Here is a 15,545-nt window from a genome sequence, read left to right as displayed (position 1 = left end):
GGTTTTTGTTTTTCTTCCCAATCTTTGTTTGGTGGCTTGAGTAAATCTCCACTCAGACAAAATAGCTTTGGATATTATCTGGGGTTCTAATGTTGGGTGTGCAGGTTTTCAATTCTTCTATTACACAGACCCGAGAGCTACTGCTGGGTTCCATTTCTTAGCCGCTCATATTTGTCCCCAAGATTTACATTGCACTGCATTGCATTGCATTGCTTTGCCTCCCCACAAGATTTTCCTTAATCTGCAGTGAATTGCTTGATGGGTTCCTGAAAGGTAAGAAGTAGATGAATGCTTCTTTATGATCATGGGATAACACTAAATAAATAAATAAAATCTTGGCTGTGTTTAGCGCCAGCAGCAGGTTGTGATGGTAATAAAGGAGACCTTGCTTGATGCTTTATGGAAATGAAGGTCCTAGCTCTACCTTCCCTACTATCTTTAGAGAGCCTATTTATCTGTTCCCTGAATACCACCAGCATTTCCATGAAACTGAAAAGAAATTGCTTTAAAACTTACTGTCTGAAAGTACATATTCCAATAAAATATAAGTGAAGCTGGCTCTGCTACCAGTAAGAAGGCATGCATACTGCTTTCATCAATAGTAATATGCGTGAACTTCAACTGCTTCAATGAGTTAGCAGTGATGGGACCTACACCGTGTGTAGTCATTCAATGTGATAATTTCTTTCAAATTTCTTTTATGTTCTCTTGTATCACATGGAGCTTGACAATGTTAACTCATATAAAACCCAGCAGAACCCCATATAATAACATAACATGTTACTTGAGTTAATGCTCTGTGGATCAAAAATAATTTTGTGAAGTGTGGCACTTAGCCAATAAAAGCATGCATTAATTACTGAAGTTGATGAATTATTAGGAAAATAATTTGGCAACACTTTATGGTCAACTTCACTTTACAGCTTAATACAGAGATAAAACTTACTCTGCAAGTGGTAAGTAATCTCAGAATCATAGCTGTGTAGACTGCATCTACACTACAAGATAAAATCAAATTTATTAATATTGATTTATAAATTCAATTTTGACTATCCTCACCTCCCCATGTGCTCCTCACAAAGTCGACTTATTGCTGCCACGCTCAATTGGCAAACATCGACTGTTGCAGTGATGCACTGTGGGAACCTATTCCACAGGTCCCTCATTCTGTAGCATTCTGGGTATGTTCACTGCTCTTTGACATCATCTTCCCTCATTGCATTTTTCTCATTCCCCTCCCTGTTAAGCAAACATCCATTTTTCCAGTTGGAAGGAAGGAAAAGTAGGGCATCAGGAAAGATGGCAGAGTTAACAGAAATCCCTTTCTTCAATAACTGAATTATCAAGGATTTGATAAAAATCAGCAAGTGTGTGTCTTCTCAGCTGGCCATCCGTTGACTGTATCTCCTCCCATGATTGCATCCAATTCCTAAAAATAACACAGGGACAATGAAAAGCTTGAAGAAAGAGTTGATAGTAAAGTTTTTGAAAAAAAGAGAGTTGCTGAGTGGAGGGTATTTGGCCTCCCAGTTCAATATACAGCTTCTGTGCACAGTCTGTATTCTCAGCTGGCCCTCCATCCACTCTTCCCTGTGTGAAGGGGGGTCAAAGCATGAAGAAAGAGGCTATGCAAGGCTTGGGAAAAAGATTTTTGTCTTCCCTCCTCACTACACAGAAATGGCCAATGCAAAGGATGGCAGTGAAATCTCATACACTGAACTTCTAATGGAAACAGGAATCTCAACTGGCCCTCCGCCCACTGTTGCCTGTGTTTTTTTTTTTTGAGGGTTGGGGGGTCCAAACATGAAGAAAGGGGGTAGAAAAGGTCAGGAAAAAGATTTTATGACTGAAATATCAAAGATTTTGCAAAAAGCAGCAGCTGTCTGCAATGGGCAGTAAGCTCCTGAAAATATTTTTTGTGGGTGGGGAGTGCTGTGGTCTGCAGCAGCAGAGCCTGATGAAATGTTCCACCACAGCTGAAGATCTTAGCCACTAGGGGAGACTTTCCTCTGGTGGCAGAAAGGCCCTGAAAATATTTTTGGTGGGGGGGCCAGTTGAAGTAGTTCCCCATGTGGCAGCAAGCCACCAAAAATCTTACTGCCAGGGGAGACTTCCCCCGATGGCTGCAAACCCCTGAAATTCTTTCCCGTCTTTGGAGCTCTACCCATTCGCAAGCCAGGACATGGTGCTGCCTGGCTGCATGGTCAACACCGAATGGCAGAAACATCCTTTTATTGGGTTGGGGGCTAGCCAGGTGATATAGCTGAGCATGGGAAAGACCCCAACTGCGTGGCACCTAATGGGGCATGCACAAATGTAAACCACTGAAGAAGTTTCTCTGTGTCTTATGAAAGTATAACCCCCAAAACTGTCTTGCTGCCACGTGGTGCTGTGGGGCAGCGGCTGGTGCCAGGCAGCGCAGAAAAAAATACCAAGTGTAGAGGCAGAACCACACACTCTATGTAGGGGCTATTTGTAATGGGTAGATGGGCTCACAGCACTAATAGCAAAGAAAGAAAGACATTTCTCAGGCTCTCATACAAACATAACCCCACAGCCACAAGGCTTCCTGGTCCCGATTTGAAATTCATGGTCTTCCTGTCCCCTAATTCCTGCATACCTGGAGACCAGCGCCAGAGCAGAGAACTGTGGGGCATTGTGGGTTATGTATGGGATCCTCTGGAGGCTAATAAAGGCAGTTCCACACTGGCCTTTACATGAACTTTTGAATTCGAACTTGACACTACACCCAGCACATAGCAATGATATTATGATATCGCTATTAGTGCTCCCTAAATCACGCAAATGGTATTTACAGTGAGGACAGTCACGTGGTAATATCAAGCTAAAAGAATTAATTTGAATTTATCTCATAGTGTAGACATAGCCTGTGTTTGTAGGTTCACAAAACAAACAAACAAAGAAAGAAACAAAACAAGCAGTCCTGTAGCACCTTAAAGAGTAACAATTTTATTTATTAGGTAATGAGCTTTCATGGGTAAGACCCACTTGCATCTTCTTTTGGAGCAAAAATGTGACAAGGTGAGTATATAGCATAGAGAAGGGAGGGGTAAGGAAGAAGAAGCAGGGGAAACGACAAAAAATAAAAATAAAAAGGAGGGAGGGGGGAATCCCCAATCATGAAAGGACCTGTGGAAAGAGTAATTTAAGTAGGATGGTTGCCATTCTCCCTGCGAATATCAAAGCCGGGAGGGGCGGGAATTGTCCTTGTAATACATAAGATAATTGAGATTGGTTAAGCCCCAGGTTAAATGTGTCAAACTTGCACATGAATTCCAATTCAGATGTCTTCCTTTGTTATCTAGTGGTAAGTGGTAGTGTTCCAGGGACTCTCCATACAGATCTGTATCTTAGGCTAAATCTATATGAGGGAAATAAGTCAATTTCAGATCTGCAGTTTTAGCTATGGCATTTGGGTAGCTAGAATCGATGTACTGTAATTGATTTATTTCACTAGTATAGATCTAGCCTCTCTATTCTCCTGTCAACCTTCCTTACTACATGCAATAGCACGGAGTACAGGGGTCGATTGCCGACACCAGCGAGATTGATTTTTGTGATGTCGATACCAGATGCGCAAAATCGAACTCCTGAAGATCAGCAATGTCCGGGTCAATCTTCTATTTAGTATAGACTAGCCCTTTGCATACGCAGACCATGATTGCAATTCAGATCCAAACAGCCCCAGCTGACCAGATCCTTTGTTTACATCTCTTACTCCTGCAGAGCAAAGACTCCAGGCAATACATTAAGAAGCTCTGCCTGGGTGTTTGTGGGTTTGCAGAAGTTAGAGCTGGCCTACTGTTTTGCAACTGATGGGCCTAGTTCCCAGGTCCCTTGGGAACTCTTTGTATTTTTGACATCAGACAGAGGTGGTAAGGAAGGCTTAAGCAGTTACAGAAGTATTTCCTGCACCCTAAATTGAAACCTGAAGTGCAAAACGGGTGCAGTGGCTGACTGCAATCCTCCTTTAAGAATATGGGCACAGTGGTTGTGATGGAGAGATAGAGGTGTGGCCAGAATGTTTTACCTGTCAGCTGTTCCTAGCTGCTGAACAGTCACTTGGGGTCACAGGGACATGTTCACCAGTTACAGCAGCCTTCATGCTACTCTAACTTACATTGTGGAGCTGAACCCAGAACCCATGGTTTGCAACCATAAGATTAAAGCCATCTTTTGTGTGACCTCTTTCTTCCATTTTTCCCCACCTCCCTCCTTGAGTGCATTTTAGCCCCACCTTGGCCAAAACACATTGCAGATTTAGCTCTTTTAACTCTGCAAATTGAGTACTAGTCCTGTATTTACCAAAGAGCTCATGCAAACAGATTACTGTTTGGATTTTTTTGCAACTATTCACTTTACTATTCACTATTTATCATCTGTGACTGGTCAAATGCTGTAGCCTTTGCTGTATGATTGGATGATTCCTTCCTTTAGCTGGGCTCTCATAGCTTTCTTACCGAAACTGTATAGGTAAGCATTAAATATAATGTAAGAGATAAAACTATAGGAGGTTATTGTGTTTCCCATGCTCAATCTGGCAGTCATTAAGCAAGTGAGACCTATTGATTTCACAGGGAGTTTTATTTGCATAAGGTTTAATGGCTGAGGCCTCTGTACAATGTTTGATGGCAGGTGTTAATCCAATCTCTGGGAATGTGCCACTATGGTAAGCAAGCTAAAATTGAGAATCTGAGTGGTTGCAAGCTACAGCCAGACTGAAACTTAGTTTGCTTTAGTGATTTTCTTTAACTTGCTCAGTTACTTACTGTTCAAGTTCAGGGTTTTGGACGGACTCAGAGCCAGATCATAACCTATGCTGTGGTCATACTTGGGGGAGGAAAGGCATGTAAGATGTCCCTTATACTCCTGCATATGCTACCTGCCTTTGGGCTACTTCTTTCCCTTCTGCAAAGGTGGGTGTCCAGAGCCAGAGAGTGGGTAGATATTTGACTCTGCTCCCTCTAATATGCCAGCCAGTTCATTTGAGGCCAGATCTACACTAGACCTTAAAGTCTAGGAAGTGTGTAGCTAGGATCAACTTCTCTACAATCAATTTACCTGTACATTCTCACAGAGGGAGGTCTCTCTCCCATCAACCTCCCTTACTCTCGCAATATTGAGGAGCATGGGGGTAGACTGTTGGCTCCTGATAGTTTGATTGAGTTTGTTCCCCATGAGGCACACGAAATCAAACCCTGCAAGATTGACCCTAACTGGGTCAATTGGCCACCTACTGAAGACATACCCTGAGTCAGTACATAGACTGAAGCAAGCCATGCGAGGAGATGGGCTGAAACAGAGTGCTACCTCGAGGGAGCAAGGCAGGAGGGAAGAGGAATACAGGAGCAACTTGTGACTCAGAGCAACAATTCAATCCACATTCAGATCCAGTTGCAGATGACATAGGATTTCTATCAAAGAGCTTCCAGGTTCGGGTGATCAGCTTGTATGGGGTGATAAGTCTTCCTTTAAGAAGAGCCTTAGCAGGTCAAACCCTTGGTTCAGTTTTCCTTGCTTGTGCTCCTTCTCTGTGCAGAATGGGGCTGTACTATTTACAGCAGCTTAAACCTAATTTAAAAGATTAAAATAGCAAATCATTGTTTACCAACAGAACACACCAGTCTGTACAATATTTCCTTTCACCCAACCACCTAGCCCACACCCTACTGCATTTTGTTACAGTTGCTGTGGGTAGTCACCATGGTTTCCAAAGGAAGTGACATGTAATTATTGCAGATAGCTGTTTTGACAAAATTATTCATGGTACTTTGTGGTGGCACAAATTTAATCTTTTTTTTTCTGTTGGTAGGAGGGAGATGAAAGTTTTAAAGGACAACCGATAAAATGTGTGTGGCTTGTGGTAGGTGCTGTGTGTATGCTGATTAAAAATACCCTGGGCTCAGTGCTTCTTACTGTGCCAATGTCAAAATGATGGAGACAAGGACATCTTTATCTGTTGAGGTTTTTATAAGCTCAGTTATCTCCATCAGAGCACCTTCCACAAAAAGTAACCAAACCATTAAGGAGAAGTGCACATGACAGGTCTTCTGTATGTGTGGCAATGTTCATGTAGAACATGTTTTAAATAGTGGTGTCACTACTCCTATTTTTGCCCATACATGCATTGCTGAGTAACATTCACTTTTTTTAATTTTACACAATATATCACAAGGAAACAGATCTTAAAATTTGCTATCAGTTCTGCTTGCTCTTCTCTCCCCTCTTTGCCCCAGGCTTTTTACTGTAAAATCTCAATATATGAAACAGATGTCATTTTTCGGGCATTCCATCAACAATGCACACCATAGGAAATGCAGACAAAAGTGAAATTTGTTCATTACATTCAGGGAAAAACTGCCAAATGTTTCTAGTGTCTATTACTTGGGGATAGATTTTCGTCAATTTATTTAATCTAAAGCAGCCACTGGCCCATATAATTGTTCATTAATCTCTTCTGTCCCATTGACAGAATCAACTCTTAATTGATTTAATTGCATCTTTTACTTTCTTATAACCAACAAAGACAACAATGGTCAAAAGTAAGTCACAAGGTGAGTGAGTAGTCTCTGAGAAAAGCTGAGATGAAAATATTTTAAATTTCAACAAGTACATGGTAACCTTCAAATGCTCAAAGCCTACTGATCTTATCTGCCAATCAGACCCAAAATAATATAATCATAGCCATGGCCATAATTAACATATATCTGTACTAACAAGGAATTAACATTAAAAAGATGAATGTTAAGTAACTGGAACTGATCTATATTGAGTTCACTATTAGACGTTTATGTTATACAAATGAGAAGGCCATGTTCAGAGACCTATATTATATCAGATAATATGATAATGAAAGCAGTGTCTCTTTGAGAATGGGAGATTTAAAAATAAAATGCCAAAAATCCCAACAACAAAAGCTGAACAGAAAATTCTTGGTAAAGTTTTAGGGGCAGTTGAAATTGTCGCAGTTGTAAAAATTGTTCTTGTTATTAGTACCATAACTTGATTTGTTCAAGATGATAGGTCATAATTTCCCCCAAATTCAGTTAGAGATGCTTAACTTTCTAGCGGGTACTTCTTACATTGTAGAATCAGTTTTCACATTGTACCTGATAGGCATGCACAAATTGCATAAAATGCTAAAAATATAGCTAATGATACATTTTCTATTTCAAGTTCTAAGCATTTGTCTATTGCAGACACAAGGGATAATTAAACCAATGCCAAACTGTGGGGAGAAAAGCTCATCCAAGAATGTGACTGTGTCCAGTCCTTGAAGACTTACCAGCACCTAAAGAATGTTTCATGGTGTGTGCTTTGAAAGGTTTCTCCTGGAGCATCCAGACATATGCACAGCATTTCCTATTTCTGCAACCAAAGAGAGGCGTTGGTATTTCATTTTAACTACTCCTATAATAGTGACATATGAAAAGTTCATATAAAAGGTAACTGGAGCAGAAAGATATGTATGAAGAAAGGTTGTCGTCTTCATTGTCCCTCTAATGGCCTTATAATTTACACGCAGAGCTTGTGTACAGTTTAAAATGGGACCATGTTAATGCACACCAGGGAACTTTTGATGCATGCCAGGAGGGTCCATAAAGCCCAATAGAGAACATCACACTGGTATACACTAAAATTTAGATCTCATAAGAATGGTCGTACTGGGTCAGACCAAAAGTCCATCTAGCCCAGTCTTCTGACAGTGGCCAGTGTCAGGTGCTCCACAGAGAATGAACAGGTAATCATCAAGTCATCCATTCCTTGCTATGCATTCCTCTTCCGGCAAACAGAGGAAAGAGACAACATCCCTGCTCATCCTTGCTAATAGCCATTGATGGACTTATCCCTCGTGAATTTATCTAGTTCTTTTGTAAACCCGGTTAGTGTCTTGATCTTCACAACATCTTCTGGCAGGGTGTCCACAGGCTGACTGTGTGTTTGTGTGAAAATATACTTACTTTTCTTTGTTTTATACTGGTTGCCTATTAATTTCATTTGGTAACCCCCTAATTCTTGTGTTATGAAAAGGAGTAAATAACACTTGCTTATTTAGTAACAGAGAGTAAGCCGTGCTAGTCTATACACTATCAAAACAAAAAGCAGTCAAGTAGCACTTTAAAGACTAGCAAAAGAGTTTATTAGGTGAGCTTTCGTGGGACAGACCCACTTCTTCAGACCAGGTCTGAAGAAGTGGGTCTGTCCCACGAAAGCTCACCTAATAAACTATTTTGCTAGTCTTTAAAGTGCTACTTGACTGCTACTTGCTTATGTACTTTCTCCTCACCCGTCATGATTTTGCAGACATCTATCTTACCCTCCCCCCCGTTCATCCCTTTTCCAAACTGAAAAGTCCCATTTTGATTAATTTATTCCTGGTATGGAAAATCTTCCATATCCCTGATCATTTTGTTGCCCTTTTCTGAATCTTTTCTGGTTCCAGTATATTTTTTGAAATCTGGACATAGTATTCAACATATAAATATACCATGGATTTATATAGATACAATATAATATTTTTCTCTTATTCTCTATCCATTTCTGAATGATTCTTACCATTCTGTTTGCTTTTTTGACTGCTGCTGCACATTGAGTGTATATTTTCAGAGAACTATCCACAATGAGACCAAGATCTCTCTTTTCAATGGTATCAGCTGATTTGGATTCCCATCATTTTATATGTATACTTGGGAATTTTTTCAATGGCCGTTTCTACACATGCCACTTTCTCTGAAAGTGGCATGCTAATAAAAGGCCCAAAATATGCTAATAAGGCATGGATGCAAATTCCCCATGCCTCATTAGCATAAAGTCATGATTTGGAGTCCAGAAGACTCCAGTTTCAAGCAGAGTGGTGCAAGGCTCAGTTCTGGGGCCGGTGTTCAACATCTTTATTAATGACCTGGATGACGGACTGGATTGCACCCTCAGCAAGTTCGTGGATGATGCAAAACTAGAGGGAGAGGTAGATACATTGGAGGGTAAAGACAGAATCCAGAGTGACCCGGATAAATTGGAGGACTGGGCCAAAAGAAATCTGATGCAGTTCAACACGGAGAAGTGTAGAGTCCTGCACCTGGGGCGGAAGAATCCCAAGCATTGTTGTAGGCTGAGGACTGACTGGCTCAGCAGCAGTACGATGGAAAGGGACCTAGGGGTTATGGTGGATGAAAGGCTGGATATGAGTAAAGAGTGCGCCCTTGTAGCCGAGAAGGCTAACGGCATACTAGGGTGCACTAGGAGGAGCATTTCGAGAAGTAGTTGTAGTAGTAGTAGGCATCCTTCAGTCTGCATAGACTATGGATCGCGCCCTTTATAGTTTCAATTGAGGACTTCATTTACAGCATCTACTGTGACTATGAAGACCCACACGAGACTGACAGTCCTTGCTGCATCTCTTGCAGATGTGGTCGGTGTCTGGCAAGTCCTTAGTGTGCTTTCTGTGCGCTTGCTTCTCCTCTGCTAGCTGTCTGATCCTCATCTCGCCCTTCTGAAGGCCCTTGTGTAACCCCTGCCTCCATCTGCTGCGGTTGTCTGCTAGTTCTTCCCAGTTGTCCAGCTTGATGTCTACCTCTCTGAGGTCTCTCTTGCAGACATTTTTGTAGCGCAACTGGGGGCGTCTGGGAGGTCTTTTGCCAGAGGCTAGCTCATCATACAGGATGTCTTTTGGAATCCTTCCATCATTCATCCTGTGGACATGGCCAAGCCAGTGGAGCCGATGCTGCCTGAGCAGGGTGTGCATGGTTGGCATTCCAGCTTGCTCGAGGACGGCGATGTTGGTCACTCTGTCCTTCCATGATATTCCAAGGATGCGCCTGAGGCAGTGCAAGTGGAAGACGTTCAGCCTCTTTTCCTGGCGGGCATACAGGGTCCAAGAGAGAGAGAGCGGTTAAGGTTCCTGAACCTGACAAGTGACTGAAATTTGGGCACCAGGCAAACCAATAAGAAAATCAACAAGAAATGAGAGAAGTAGTTATTCCTCTTTATTCGGCACTGGTGAGGCCACATCTGGAATATTGTGTCCAGTTTTGGGCCCCCACTATAAAAAGGATGTGGATTTGCTGGAGCAGGTTCAGCAGAGGGCGACAAAAATGATTAAGGGTCTGGAGCACAAGACCTATGAGGATAGGCTGAGGGATATGGGCTTGTTTAGTTTACAGAAGAGAAAACTTAGGTGTGATTTAATAGCAGCCTTCAACTTCCTGAAGGGGACCACTGAAGAGGAGGGTGAGAAACTGTTCTCAGTGGTGTCATATGACAGAAAAAGGAGCAATGGTCTAAAGTTGAAGAGGGAGAGGTGTAGGTTAGGTATTAGGAAAAACTACTTCACCAGGAGGGTGGTGAAGCACTGGAATGTGTTGCCTAGTGAGTTGGTGGATTCTCCATCCCTCGAGGTCTTTAAGTCCCAGCTTGACAAGGTCCTGGCTGGGATGACTTAGTTGGGGTTGATCCTGCTTGAAGCAGGGGGCTGGAGTAGATGACCTCCTGAGGTCCCTTCCAGCTGTATGATTCTGTGATTCTGTGTGATTCTGTGATTCTGTGACTCCAAAACAATGTGTAGAAGCACGGCCCCCAGGGGGTCTTCCGGAAGGAAGTCCTCCTTCTGGAGGCCCCTTCTTCCTGAAAATTTTCTGAAAGAAGGGGCCTCCAGAAGAAGGACTTCCTTCTAGAACCCCCTCCCCCCCCCGGGGGGCCGTGCTTCTACACATTGTTTTGGAGTCTGGAATAGCATCTTCCAGACTCCAAATCATGTGACCTTGTGCTAATGAGGTGTGGGGAATTTGCATCTGTACCCCATTAGCATATTTCGGGCCATTTATTAGCATGTCGCTTTTGGAAAAAGTGGCATGTGTAGAAAAGGCCAATGTGTATTACTTTGCATTTATTGACACTGAATTTCAGTTGCCATTTTGCTGCTCAGTCAACCAGTTTTTTAAAATCCTTTTGTAATTCCTCACAGTCTGCTTGGGACTTAATTATCTTGATCAATTTTATATGGTCGGCAACTTTTGCCACATTTCCGCATTTACCCCATTTCCTATATTGTTTGTGAATACATCAGATAGGATTGGTCCCAGTACTAACCCTTGGGGGACACCACTATTTACCTCTCCATTTTGAAAACTGACCATTTATTCCTACCCTTTGTCTCCCATCTTTTACCCAGTTACCAGTCCATGAGAGGACCTTTGCTCTTATCCCAGGACAGCTTACTTTGATGAAGAGTCTTTGGCATGGGACCTTGTCAAAGGCTTTCTGGAAATTTAGGTACACAATATCCACTGGACCCTTCTCAAAAAATTCTTGTGGATTGGTGAAGCATGAGTTCCATATACAAGAATCATGTTATCCTTTCCCCAACAAATCATGTTCATCTATATGTTTGACAGTTTTGTTCTTTACTATAGTTTCAACTGTTTGCCTACCATTAAAGTTAAGACTAGCAGCCTCTAATTGCCAAGGTTACCTCTGGAGCCCTTTTCAGTAATTGCTATCACAATAGCTATCCTCCGTCATTTCATAGAGAAGCTGATTTAAATGATAGGTTAAAAACTATCATTAGTAAGTAATTTTGTTCTTTCATATTTGAGTTCCTTCAGAATTCTGTGCGAATACCATCTAGTCCTAGTGACTTATTACGCTTCAGTTTACCAATTTGTTCCAAAACCTCCTGTAATGACACATGAGTCTGCAACAGTTCCTTAGATTTGTTACAAAATAAGAATGGCTCAGGTCTGGGAATCTCCCTCGTATCTTCAGCCATAAAGACTAAAGCAAAGATTTTTTTTGTTTCTTCACAATGACTTTCTTGTCTTCGTTTGCTCTTTCACCATTTTGATCATTTAGTGGCCCCACTGATTGGTAAGCAGGCTTCCTGCTTCTTATGTATTTAAAAATGTTGCTATTACTTTTTGTGTCTTTGGCTATCTGTTCTTCAAATTCTTACCTCAATGCACCTTTACTGGTGTGAACTAATGCAAGTTCCTACTGGAGAGACAAGCTCTTATGGTCTTCTTTTCTGTACACAAAAAGTTTAAAAGTCTGATTCTCCTTCTTCTGCACTTGTCTAAACTCCATTCATTTCAGGAGTTTGTCCAAATTTATCTCAATGTTAGAAGAGAATCAGGCCCATTTTTCAGAACTTGGCTCATCCTATGAAAACTTGGATGGAATCTGTATTAATATAATAGGGATATTAACATAGCATCTATCTCTTCTTATTTCTTGGATTGTAACCTCTTTGGGGCAGAAACTATTCTCTGGTTCATTGAGGACCAGATTCTCATCAGGGGCTTAGGGTATTACTGTAATGTGAATATTGAATAATAAGGTTTACATCCCTACTTCCCAATCCTATATAACTGTATTACAAGGTCCATAATTAATAAAACACAATCCCCCCGGTTAGGGTTTTGAGATACTAAAGCACACTCTCCTATTACCTGAGCTAAAAATCCAGGTTAGGTTGCTCAAAGATTTTGCTGATTCATATCTATATTTGGACTAGCTAGTTTGAGAAGGGGTTGGCTACTTTTAGTAGCATAAAAGGGAGCCTTGAATTTAGACAGCCTGTTTAGTTAAGGACTTTAAAAACCCCACAATACCAATTTTGGCCTTGAATGTGATGTGCCCTCCCACCTCAGTATTTTCCCAGGGGAGGGTATGCTATCTAGTCAGCTGCCAGGAGCCACTGTGTAGACAGGCCAATAGCCAGTCCTTGGGGTACAATAATAATAAAAGGTCTTTGGTAATGTGAACTAAAGATTGTTCAGTTACTGGTCCTCACCTTCTTAGTGCGTTGAAATTATATGTACCACATCTTAAATAGGGCAGGAGTAGGGCTGTGGTATTGCCACGGGCCTGCTCCTTTCCACACTAACTAGTAGGGCAGGCCAAAGTGACTGGGGGTAGGCTGCACAATTGATATTTATACAAGCTGCAGGCAGGAGGACTGTACAACTGTCCTTTGTATATTATACATCTCTCTCCATATTTTAACTTTATTTAAGTTTTTTATCTTGGATTATTGGCTCTTAGTACCTCTGGATCCATGGCTACATTTTCACCTCTCCTTTTACGTGTGAAAGTTTTATTGTATTTAATAAATACTTAATAATCTGGATTACTACTATTCTATTTTGAATTATAATTTTTCTTTTACTGGACATGACTGTGGACTGGCTGCAAAGAGTAACCGGGAAAAGGCAGGTGTTTGTGCCTGTACAAATATGGGGCAACTGTGCAACATCCCCCTGCCTGGGCAAGTAGCTGAAGACCACAATTAGCCTTAAGTCAAGTTGAAATATCGGGCTGTCCAGAGGCGGCCAACCAGTTAGGCTATGTCTACACTAGAGCAATCCATTGACAAAAGTTTCTGTTGGAAGTTAACTTCCGATGAAACTTCTCTTGACAGATCATGGCCACACACAAAAGTGGATCGCTTTGTTGATCTGCTCCATCAACTGTGAGTGGCCGGACTGCCGGCTGCTCTCTTGACGGAATGGCCAACTGGAAGCACAGCAGACAGAACTGCCCACTGCCCCAGAAACCCTGCCGACAGAGGGTCCACTAGAACATCCATGCAGCTTTTTGGTTGACAGATTCTGTCAAGAGAGGCATTCTGCCTCCTGGGAGAGAGTCACAAGGCTATCAACAAATGTGTGGATTTCTGTCAACCAAACACAATTTTAGTTTTGACACTTTGGGAGTTTTGTCATCAACATGCTAGTTGTTGAGAAAAATCTCTAGTGTAGATGTAGCGTTAGAGACTGAGGCTACGTCTACACTGTGAGATAAATTCAAATTTATTAAAATCGATTTTGTAACATTGTGTTTTATAAATTTGTATTTGAGTATCCTCACCTCCCCACAGGCTCCCCATAAAGTCGACGTCTTGCTACCACACTCAATCACTAAACATCGACTGGTGCAGCAGTGCACTGTGGTAACCTATTCCACAGTTCCCTCAGCCCTGTGGCATTCTGGGTATTTTTGTTGGTGCAGCATAGGAAAAAATGCCCTGCAAGTGGTTGTAGGCACGTGATGTCATCTTTCCACATTGCATCGCCCTCATTCCCCTCCAGCCCTCCAGAGGAAAGCAAACGGCTATTTTTATAGGAGGAAGGAAGGAAACGTAGGGCATCAACAAAGATCACCAAATTAACTGAAAGCTATTTCTTCTATAACTGAATTGCTTTTTATAAGTGTTGCTGTAACTGAATTATCAAAATTTTAACAAAAAGCAGCAGGTGTCTGAGTCTTCTCAAATGGCCCTCCAGCCACTGGCCTCCAGCCCTCCCTTGATTACATATGATCCCTGAAAATAATACAGGAACAATGCAAAACTTGAAGAAAGAGTAGGATAGTAAAGGTTTGGAAAAAAGAGATTTGGTGAGGGAGGGTTCTTGGCTTCCCAGTCCATTACACAGCTTCTGTGCCCTGAGATCAACCAGCAGCTTGTGTCTTCTCAACAGGCCCTCCGCCCTCTCTTCCCTGGGTGAAGGGGGGCCAGAGCTTGAGGAAAGAGGATAGAAAAGGTGAGGGAAAAGATTTTGGGTTTCCCACTACACTCCAGGTGTTTAAAACGAGATGGGGCTGAATCATTTGCTTTCAAACTGCAATATCAACTATTTTATAAAAAGCAGCAGGTGTCTGCAGTGGGCTTAAAGTGCAGCAAGGTATCTGTGTCTATGTTTTCTCAACTATTCCTCCACCCACTCTTCCCTCTGTTAAGGGGGGCAAAGCTTGAAGAAAGAGGATAGAAAAGGTTGGGGAAAAGATTTTTGTTTTCCCACTACCCTACACAGAGTTTTCCAGCATGGGGGGGATGGGGCTTATCAAATTTCAACCAATGGTGGTGCTCAAGTGGAGTGGGGGCAGCACCAACTGACTGTCAAGGTGCCAGGCTCCCTCATCCCATGGGGAGGAGGGTTGGGCGGATCGGAGGATGATGGGCCAGTTGACATGGTCCCCAAAAATCATTTTTTGTGTGCTGTGGGTTTGTGGCGACCCTGGCTGCAAAGACAGTTGAAATGGTTCCCCAGGCGGCAGCAAGCTCCCCAAAATCTTAGCTGCCAGGAGAGACTTCCCCCGATGGCAGAAAGCCCCTGCAGGTCTTAGACGTTGGGCAAGACTTCTCACCCAGCAGCAGCAAGCCTCTGAAAATATTTTTTGTGGGGGTGGGGGCCAGTTGAAGTAGCCCCCTCCAGGCAGCAGTAAGCCCCACAATAACTTACCTGCTGGGGGGAGACTTCCCCCAGGTGACAGCCGGCGCTCGAAAATCTTTCCCACTCTTGGAGCCCTCGCCATGTGCAAGCCAGGACATGGTGCTTCCTGGCAGCATGGTCTGCGCTGCCCCACAGGTACTTCCTTTTATTGGGTCAGGGGCTAGCCATGTGATGTGGCTGGGGGTGGGAAATACCCTGACTACATGGCACCTGAGACTGGGGGAGATGGGGGCCCTGCACAAATGTAAACCACAGAAAAGAAGCTTCTTGGCCTCTCTTTCATGAAGCCCCCCGCCC

This window comes from Carettochelys insculpta, chromosome 1, assembly GCF_033958435.1.
Source record: "Carettochelys insculpta isolate YL-2023 chromosome 1, ASM3395843v1, whole genome shotgun sequence".
Taxonomy (NCBI): domain Eukaryota; kingdom Metazoa; phylum Chordata; order Testudines; family Carettochelyidae; genus Carettochelys; species Carettochelys insculpta.
The sequence above is the reverse complement of the archived record's forward strand: the minus strand, read 5'-3'. Positions refer to the sequence as shown.